At 41.3% G+C, this 7,956-nt stretch overlaps 1 non-coding gene across 1 annotated transcript; it reads right to left on the bottom strand.

The window, feature by feature from the left end:
- Positions 1 to 6,089: 6,089 nt before the first annotated feature.
- Positions 6,090 to 6,162, bottom strand: TRNAI-AAU (transfer RNA isoleucine (anticodon AAU)). Its single transcript has one exon. It is a non-coding gene; the product is annotated as a tRNA-Ile (tRNA).
- Between the last annotated feature and the right edge of the window lie 1,794 nt (positions 6,163 to 7,956).

Consider the following 7,956-nt stretch of genomic DNA (forward strand, 5'->3'; position numbering starts at 1 on the left):
AGCATGAATCAGGGCACAGTAAAACTAAAAAGGGGAGGGAGGTGTGTTCCGAGGCCCTGCGCTGGCAGAGGGCCTAGTGAATGAAGGGCTAAGAGAGTGAGTGATGTGAGGAGGTGATCAGGGTGAGAGCTAAGCTTCTAGAGTCTGCTAACATTCATTCACAGGCTACTCTGCCCTGTACTTACCCATAGCTCACTCACTTCCAGGTAGGTGATATCAGTCCACATTCACAAAGGCACAGAGGCCTGGCTACCACCAGCCTTCCCTCAAGGCCCCTCGCCTTCCTAGAGCGTCCTTTTCTCCACTGACCAGTATGTCCTGCCTTTCCTTCCAGGCGTAGGATCAAATCTGTCTTCAAGTTGAATGTTACTGATCCTTCTGTGCACGGGCCTTGTCTTCCCCACTAAACTACCTCCCTGAGCCAGAGGTTCTGCTGATCCTTCAGTGTGTCCCCTTGACGGCCCAGAGCTGACATCTAGGGGGCACTCTGGTCCAGCTGGTTCCTGTCTTGCAAAGGTGTTGGTGACATGACACAAAGACATGGCGATGCGGGAGATTTCCATTATGGCCCCAGTCCCTCAGCCCTCCTTGAACCCACTTTGGCCATGAGACTTCACAGACCCAGTCTGTTTTCCAGGTCCCGCAGTCAGGGCTTGGACTATGACTTGCTTGGCCAGTGCAACATGGCGGAAGTGATGGGGTGCCATGTCCAAGCCACGTACATATTTGCCAACTTGGCTTTATCCTCTTTTATTTTAATTGAAGTATAGTCAGTTTACAATGTTACATCAGTTTCTGGTGTACAGCATCATGTCTCAGTCATACATATACATACATATATTCCTTTTCATATTCTTTTTCATTACAGATTACTACAAGATATTGAATATAGTTCCCCGTGCTGTACAGTAGGACCTTGTTGTTTATCTATTTTATATATAGTAGTGTGTAACTGCTAATCTTGAATTTACCCCTTCCCCCGACTCCCCTCCCAGTGACCATAAGTTTGTTTTCTGTGTCTTTTAGTCTGTTTGTTTGCTTGTTTTGAGGGGGGAGGTAATTAGGCTTATTTATTTTTAGAGGAGGTACTGGGGATTGAACCAAGGACCTTGTGCTTGTTAGGCACGTGCTCTAGCACCTGAGCTATACCCTCCCCCTTCTATGGCTTTTAATCTGTTTCTGTTTTGTAAATAAGTTCATTTGTCTAATTTTTTAGATTCCACACGTAAGTGATATCATACAGTATTTTTCTTCTCTTTCTGGCTTACTTCACTTAGAATGACATTCTCCAGGTCCACCCATGTTGCAGCAAATGGCATTATTTTATTCTTTTTATATTCTCCTGTACTTTTGCACTCTTTAGTCTCATTTCTGGGAGATAATATAAATCATATTTTAAATATTTGATTACATGCAGTCACTCAAATTTCTTTATTTTTAAATGGTAACTTTCTATTATATGCATAAACCTCAAGATATTTATCCGTTTCCCTATTGATGGCATATAAGTTGTTGAAGTTTTTCTCTAATAAGGAAAATAATGGGAGGAGATCCCTGTGCATGCCTCCTGTGTACATGGGCGGGACTTTCTCACATGCAAAAGCAGCAAGTCATGGGAGATACACTCTTGAAATTTACTCAAATATTGCTAAATTGCTTTCCAAAGATTTTGGAACAGTCTACTTTCTCACCAGCAATACATGGGAATTCTCATTTCTCCACATTTAGCACAGCATGCACTAATTTTCACAGCGCTTTTGCCAGTCTGGTGGGTCTGAATTGGTATCTGGTTGATGTTTTAATGTTTATTTCCCTGATTTCCAAGGAGGTTGAACGTCTTTCCTTTTTTTTTTTTTTTTTAGTGATACCCTTATGTTTAGACCCCCTTTTGTTTGTATTTTGGGGGAGGGTAGTTCAGTTTATTTATTTACTTACGGCGGTACTGTGGACTGAACCCTGGACCTCGTGCATGCTAAGCACATGCTGTGCCTCTGAGCTGTACCCCAACCCCCGCCAGCCTCTTTCCGTGTGTATATTTGGCCCTTCTGGTTTCCTTTTTGTGGATTGTCTGTGCACATCTTCTGTTTTCCTACTGGGTTGTTTGCCTTTTTATAATTTTTTTAATAGACCTGCTCCTACAGGGTTTTACATAATCTGTATATGACACATTCTGCACATCATATACATAATATGTAAAGATAGCATATGAAGAACATAAGGTATATTGCATGTATAACACATTAAAATGTATGTTCTTTATGTTTGGCTGCTTATATGCACTGCAAAGATCATTTAATAATTTTTTAGCAGCTTTTTGAGATACTGTTTACACATAAAATTCAATCATTTAAAGTGTATAATTCAATGGGTTTTTTAGCCAATTTAAAAATATTTACATGACCTCCTAAAGAAACCCCGTGCCTTTTAGCTAGCTCCCTTCCCCACCCCCGCAATCCCTCCAGCCCTAAGCAACCACTAATTTGCTTTCTGTCTCTATAAATATGCCAATTCTGGACATTTCATATAAATAGAATATTTAATACTTGGTCTTCTGTGACTGACTTCTTTCAGGTAGCATGATATTTTTCAGATTTATCCATGTAATATGTGTCAGGACTTCATCCCTTTTTTTTAAAAACTTTTTTTATTGAGTTATAGTCATTTGATATAGTCAATTTGACATAATGTGTCAAATTCCAGTGTAGAGCACAATTTTTCAGTTATACGTGAACATATATATATTCATTGTCACATTTCTTTTTTTTCGCTGTGAGCAGGACTTTGTCCCTTTTTATGGGCAAATCATATTCCACTGTAGGGATATTTTTGTTTACTGATTCATCGGTTGAAGTAATGTTTCCTGAAAAGTGTAACCAAAATTGAACATTATTCTGATTTCTGCTCATCTGATCTGATTGCTTACCCCTATCCTCCTCCCTCCAAAGAAAAGAAAAGTTTTTTTGACCAAAAGGAGGCGAAGGTTTGTCACTGGCTTTATTTGTACCGTATTGATGAGAATTCTTTGTCCAATCCCCATAATTAAAGAGGTGGCTCTCGGGACCCTCGTTCAGCCCTGGAGCAAAAGCATCCCTGTCCCCTGAAGCGCGTTAGAAGTGCAGGCTCTCAGCCCCCCCAGACTTTTGTTGGAATTAAACTCCACTTTCATGGGCTCCCCGGGTGAGTCGTATGCCCATTAAAGTTAGAAAAGCAATGTTTGCTACACCACTGTTTCTTTTTTTTCCCTCCCTTTCTTTTTTTTAGTTCTTATTTTTTATTGAAGTGTAGTCAGTATATAATGTTAGTTTCAGGTGTACAGCAAAGTGATTCAGTTTTATATATATACATATATGTTTTTTCAGTTTCTTTTCCATTATGGCTCATTACAAGAAATTGAATGAAGTTCCCTGTGCTATACAGTAGGCCCTTGTTTATCTATTTTTTATATAGTAATGTGTCTCTGTTAATCCCAAACTCCTAATGTAGCCCTCCCCTCTTCTCCCCCTGGTAACCACAGTTTGTTTCCTAAACCACTGTTTCTTACCTGGAAGGCTTTGCAACAACGATTTTCAGAGATTCAGATTCACTAGTCCCAGACTCCCGGGGTGACTCCCCTGACCAGCTGGCCCAAGCATCCCTGACACAGATCTATCTTAGGAGCAATCTCAGATTTTTTTCTGTAAACCACTTTAATTTAGGAATATGTGTTCTACACATTTTAAGCCACACGGTTTACTGTTCTGTTTAGCAGAACTGACTGGAGGGCTCCTGGGAAAGGATCCACGTGTCCCTTTTCTAAGGAATTGGAGTGTGACGGCCAGTTCCGCCTTCTGCTCTCTGACCTCGCTCTCCGAGTGAGCATTCAAAGCTCTGCTGACAAAGATGGTCTGTTTCTCGCAGAAAACACAGCTGAAGCCCCTGCGAAGGACGTGCTGTCAATGATGTACTAGTTTTTTCTCGGTCCATTTTCAGCATCCGGTGTACAAACTTGCTCTGCAAGGAACGTCTCCTGCTTTAAGCAGGGTTTACCCCTCAATGACTTCTTTCCTGCTTCTGCCCTCAGATGAATTACAATGAGAACAAACATCTTGGGTAGACCCCAAGATGTCTCTTTTTAAATAAACCCGATCCAGATCTGATCTTTGCTAAGGAAGCTGTGGCAGCAGCAAACTGTCAAATCTATTTCCCTACCTTCTTGTTTATGGATTTCCTGCCATGCACTGGCTCCCGAGAATGTGCAGTTTCGTCCCCTGTCCTGTCGTTGGGATCTCGTGGCTGCAGTAACCAGCTCACGGCTCCGAGAGGCAGTACATCTCCACCTTGCATGTCCGTCAAAGTTTTCGCCATTTTATGGCGCGTGGTCTACATCCCCTTGTCACTTACAATCCCGCCCAATATCTGTCTTGGAGAGTGTCACAGCAGTGTCGCCGCACTGGGGCTGAGGCCACTTTTCCGAGTTAAAGGAATCAGGAAGGAGGGTAGGGAAGATATGTTTCTCCTGAGCATCCTGCCATTAGCCAGCTCACAGATCCATGCGCAAAGTCCTCGGAACTTTTCGTTCCATGATTTGCAGCCACCTCGGAGCGTGGGGTCGCTCTGACTTACTGAAAGGAATGCGCGCCCAAGAATCAAAGGCCCTGAGGTTCCTGAAATGCACACCCCGCGGGGCACTCACGGGTGTCGGGTGGCTTCTTGGGTTCTCTTCATGGGTAGCTGAGTCGCTAAGCTGTTAACTTGATCTTCTCTCACCCTGGGCCAAGGAACCCTGCTTTATTTTCCAGACACAGAGTGCTAAGTCTCCTGTGTTCGTGACACTTTCCTGATTCCAACTCTGGGACATCCCCTATGACTTAAAGCAGACTCCTTGGAGGGTTTTAAACCAATAAAGAGTTCTCAAACCTGGGCAACACAAAGTGTGCGTCTCAGTTAGAGAAAGGACAGACCTCGGCTGACCCAGCATTTCAAAGCTCTCTCCACGGAACGGGTTCTGCATTAACAGAAGCCAGGACAGCTTGCTTAGTGCCTAGTACCCGGGCCTCCCGGCGTCAGTCACTCCTGTTTTTGATCTTTGCGAAAGGTATTTGCTTAATTTGCTGGTCCGCTGCCTCTCTGATCGCATTGCAGGTCTGCGCCTGTGTGCATGTGTTCCTTGTAAATAACAGCCTGTTCTTTTCTTTCAGTCCGCCCTTGCTGACTCCCCAGTCTGCCTTTTTAATTTTTTAAAACTGGTTTCATTGTTTTCAGTTAGGACTGTAATAAATATTTCAGTAGCCTGAGCCTGAGTCCCCGCCTCCTGGAGGTGGGAGCACGTGCGCCATGTTTATTGGCGATTTCCACCGAAGGGCGTTGAGCCGTTTGCAGCGAGATTTGTTTTCCCACCACAACTCATGAGCATCTCTGATGTCTTTTGTAAACTCCAGCCAGCGTGCTCCTACACCTGCTGCTCTAATAAGGATTTGATGTGCACATAGTTCCTTTCACTTTAGTACTTCCTCTGCAGGAGCCTCTGTGTTCAGACACAGTTCAGAGAGCTGACTTCTCTGTTGGTTTCTGTGAGAGGACTTTCTGAAACAATAGCCTGGAGTGTGTGTGTGTGTGTGTGTGTGTGTGTGTGTGTGTGTGTGTGTGTGTGTGTGTGTGTGTGTGTGTGTGTGTGTGTGTGTGTGTGTGTGTGTGGTGGGGAAGGGAGGATGTGAAACAGTGCCCCATGAATTGATTTAATTTGCTCTTTCTGCCTAAGTTTCTAGGTCTGTCTTTTCCTGTCCTCAACACACTGTGCCAGCTTTCCCTCCCCTCTTGTTTCTTTCCTTCACTTCCCACCACCACATCCAGTCCCGCCCACCTTAACTAACCTTAATACACATTATATAGAATTCCACAAATTCTTCCATGTTAATGGAACTTACGTTTTAGTGTGCTGTTATTACATTATAGCAGAATGGAAGAAATTATTTTTTTCCTTAAAGAAAAGGAAGGGGTGGCAATTGAAATGCCACCTTCTTCCTCTCAACTTTTAAAATGCCATATATATGGGGTTTTCTTTTTTCTTTTTTGGGGGGGTAATTAAGTTTATTTTTTAATTTTTGTTTTAATGGAGGGACTAGGGATTGAACCCAGGACCTCATGCATATTAAACATGAGCTCTACCACTGAGCTATGCCCTCCCCCCATATATAAGGTTTTGTTGTCAAATTTTCAATCATCCTGTAGGATCCCACTTTTTTCATTTTACATTCAATCAAGGGCATTAGTAGTTTGAGATTAACAGACACAGTACTATATATGAAACAGATAAAGGACAAGGACCTATTGTATAACACAGGGAAGTATATTCAAAATCTTATAATAACCTATAATGGAAAAGAATCTGAAAGAGTGTATATATGTATATGTGTAACTGAATCACTTTGTTGTGCACCTGAAATTAAAAATTAATACATTGTAAATCAACTAGACTTCAATAAAAAAATTAAAAAAAAAGAATATTTCCCCAGAGTATTAAATATTCTTAAAAAGTGCATTTAACTATTTGTAAGTTGATAACATTTTAGTGTTTGTTTCTTTTTAATTTTAGGATATACAACTTAATTATAACCATTGTTAGATTGCAGGAACTAGAATTACAGGATTTAAAGGGCATATTTTAAAAGCTTCCAGTCATGTAGGTGGGCCGAGCTTACTGCCTACCCAGCTGGCTCAGCAATATCTTGGAAAAATACATCTTTGCCCATTCAATAGGTGAAAACGATGTCTTGATATTTCAATGTGCATTGCATTGAATTGAAGACTCAGAGATAACAGCACTAAGAAAAGGAAAGAAGTTTACTTGCAAGAAATGTGAGACACCCAGAAGGACCTGCTATTCAGATCAAAACCACAGCAGGTTATTAGAGCCAAACACGGCAAAATTACTAAGGTTCCTGAATTTACACTTGGTATGTTCATGACCAAAAACCTGCAATTTTCTTACAGAGCTATAATTTCTACGAAGTTGTGGCCAGACTTCAGACAGCAGCATTGCAAAAGTCAGGGATAACGTTGTTTGCATTAAGTAGTCAGCACTTTACAGGCGATGCCCGGCATTCATTTATTTGGGGGGCTGGAATTAGGGCTGAAAGTGTTTATTCTCCCCTAGTGGTGGGACTTGGAGGCACGATGTTGGTTTTGCTTCCACAAGACTTTGCATGTGTGGAAAGGATCGTGTGTTTCTTCTTTTGTAACTATATGTTTGTGTCTTGTGCCCTGTTTCATTTTATTGGAGTTTATCTTTTGTTTACTGGATTACTTCTGTTTACTTGCTATATATTAAAAATCCATTGTTATATATTGCAAAAAGAAATTGTCCTCTGTCACCTGACTTTTGATTTATTATATTTTTATCATAGCTAACACTTGAATTTTTATGTAGTCAAATCCATTATTTCCTTTATAATATATTTTGGTACCATGCTTAGAAAGTCTTTCCCAGTTCTCTCATTATTGCTTACAGGCAGCCCACGGAATGGAAGAAAACATTTACAAATCACTTATCTAGATAAGGAGCCAATATACAGAATTTACAAAGAACTCCTATAACTCAACAATGAAAAACCAAACAACCTGGTTAAAAAGTGGGAAAAGGACTTGAAGAGACATTTCTCCAAAGCAGATATACAAATGGCCGATGAGCCATGAAAAGATGCTCAACATCACTAGTTATTACAGAGATGCAAATCGAAACCATGGTGGATACCACTTTCCATCCATTCGGATCGCTATTGAAAAAAAAAAAACAGAAAATAACAAGTGTTAGTGAGAATGTGCAGAAATTGGACCCCTTGTGCTCTGCTGGTGGGAATGTTAAATGGTGAAACTGCTTTGGAAAATAATACAGGGTTTCCTCAAAAAACTAAAAATAGAATTACCCTGTGATCCAGCCATTCCACTTCTGGGTATATGCCCGAATGAACTGAAAGCAGG

Source organism: Vicugna pacos, chromosome 17 (genome assembly GCF_048564905.1).
Source record: "Vicugna pacos chromosome 17, VicPac4, whole genome shotgun sequence".
Lineage (NCBI taxonomy): Eukaryota > Metazoa > Chordata > Mammalia > Artiodactyla > Camelidae > Vicugna > Vicugna pacos.